Source organism: Vicia villosa, linkage group LG6 (genome assembly GCF_029867415.1).
Source record: "Vicia villosa cultivar HV-30 ecotype Madison, WI linkage group LG6, Vvil1.0, whole genome shotgun sequence".
Taxonomy (NCBI): Eukaryota; Viridiplantae; Streptophyta; class Magnoliopsida; order Fabales; family Fabaceae; genus Vicia; species Vicia villosa.
Window position 1 is genome coordinate 74,838,755 of NC_081185.1, and position 1,976 is coordinate 74,840,730.

Below are 1,976 nucleotides of genomic sequence, written 5' to 3' on the forward strand. Positions count from 1 at the left end.
TTAAATTAGAATACTTAGTCTTTTTTATGCAAACAATTTCTTAAAGAAAACTAAAAGAAATAGTTAAAAGAACTAATAATTGGGCCAGAGGTGGGTGTGAAACCCGAATTGGAGTATGCAACCCAAATGATTCAAAAGCTGAAAAAATAAAAGAAAGCTAGGCCGGACCGGGTCGGGTCAGATGGAACCCGGATCCGCCCATCTTAAGTGAACTAATTGGGTTTTGTAAACCCTAAATGAATGAAGCAAAGAGGCAGAGGCGCCTTTCCCCTCTCATTTTCGTTCTCACATGCTTCCTTTCTCTCTTCCATGGCTAAAACACAACATAAAATTCTCCCTGCTCAATCAACAACAACAACGACTCATTCTCTCCATCACTCGTTTTTTCTCTCAGTTAAACAACAAGGAAGCTCATGGTTCTTTTACTCAGTGAACAACAGCAACAGTGGTGTTTACTTAGATTCAACCATGGTGGATTTTCGTTCTCATCATCATCTTTTCCGCAGACGGCGACAACAACTATGGTCTCTCGGTGCTTATTTTTTCTCACGAAGAATAGCAACAACAACAACTTCTCAGGGTGCTTCTTGGTTGTTTCATTTTGAAGGTAAAACGAATTATTTTTCCAACTTCTTAAATAGATTCGTTTTTTTAGTTTTATGATTATAACTCAGTTGGTAGCTTAGTCTCCATGTTTTGATTTTTTTCTGGTGATTTTCGTTTTAACAGGGAACCAAGTTTAACAGCAACAAACTACAATATTTAGAGAAAGAGTTGAATCGACGTACCTACAGCAAGGAGATTTTTGCGGTTTTGATGTTGAGGTAAGCTTTGATCCTTATGCTTCTGTTTATGAACTTACTGCAAATTTGTTGTGAAGATTCTGTTGCTGAATCTTTGAAGAACAATTTGAATTTTTGTTGTCGAGGCTTTGAACCTGTCATGAACTTTTGCTGCAATTGATGTTGATACAGCTGCTGAATTTTTGCTTTTACTTACAGCAACAATAACTCAATCTCTATGTTTTCAATTTCCAGCTATGCACAATAATAACATATTTGCAAGAATGATTTAAACAATAATATTTGAGCATGAGGATGAATACAACTTACCTACGGCGAGGAGGTGTTCGCCGGTTTATTGTTGAGGTACACCTTGAATTGTTTATTGTTACTAACAACTTTGAATTGTTACTAACAATTTTCCTAACAACTTTGCTTGTTGTTGTAGGATCCTTTGATGAAGATGATACCATCTCTTTGGATATTAGGGAGACTTGAAGATGGACTTCAAGTTGGAACTCTCTACACCAAGGTATGAAGAATTTCTTCTTCACTCTCTTCAAACCATGGAACTTTGTAACTAGGAATTCTCACTTCTCAAGTGGTTTTCTTTGGTTTGAAGAATTGCTTCTTCTTGCCAAGAAACTTGAAAACTATGAGAGAAAAGAGAGAAGTGAGAAAGCTAGTAGTATAGTAGCTTTGGTGTGATTTGCAATGAAGTGAGGCCTTCTATTTATAGGAAAAGTTAAGGAAGTGTTTGGCATTTGGTAAACTTGAATGGCAAGTTTCAATCATTGCAAGATAAGAAAAAGAATAAGAATATTCTTTATGAGATTTTTCTCTTGCAAGTGGACATGAAATATCTTTGATTCCTTTTTGAATTATTTCTTTTTTTTTGAATTATTTCCTTTGTTGGATTTTTGCTAATCTCACCCCTTTTTGTCTTGAATTATTCTTTTGCTAAATTCACCCCTCTTATGTTTCTCTTTCATGTTGCATGAGGACTTTGAAGAAAGCATGAAGAAGCTTGAACTTGAAGGATGAAGACTTTGAAGATTGAAGAATTCAAGAAAGCATTGCATTTTCTTTTATTCTTTGTAATCCAAATTTATTCCACTTTAGAATTGTATGAACTTGTATTCTTGAAAGTGAATAGAATTTTGGAATGATGTAATTCTTGAATTTTGGATTCAT

General features: G+C 34.8%; 1 long non-coding RNA gene across 1 annotated transcript; it reads left to right on the forward strand.

Annotated features, from left to right (window-relative positions):
- The first annotated feature begins 216 nt into the window (after positions 1–216).
- Positions 217–1,751, forward strand: LOC131611669 (uncharacterized). The gene is made up of 4 exons (XR_009287081.1): positions 217–607; positions 730–824; positions 1,038–1,148; positions 1,231–1,751. It is a non-coding gene; the product is annotated as an uncharacterized LOC131611669 (long non-coding RNA).
- The last annotated feature ends 225 nt before the right edge of the window (positions 1,752–1,976 follow it).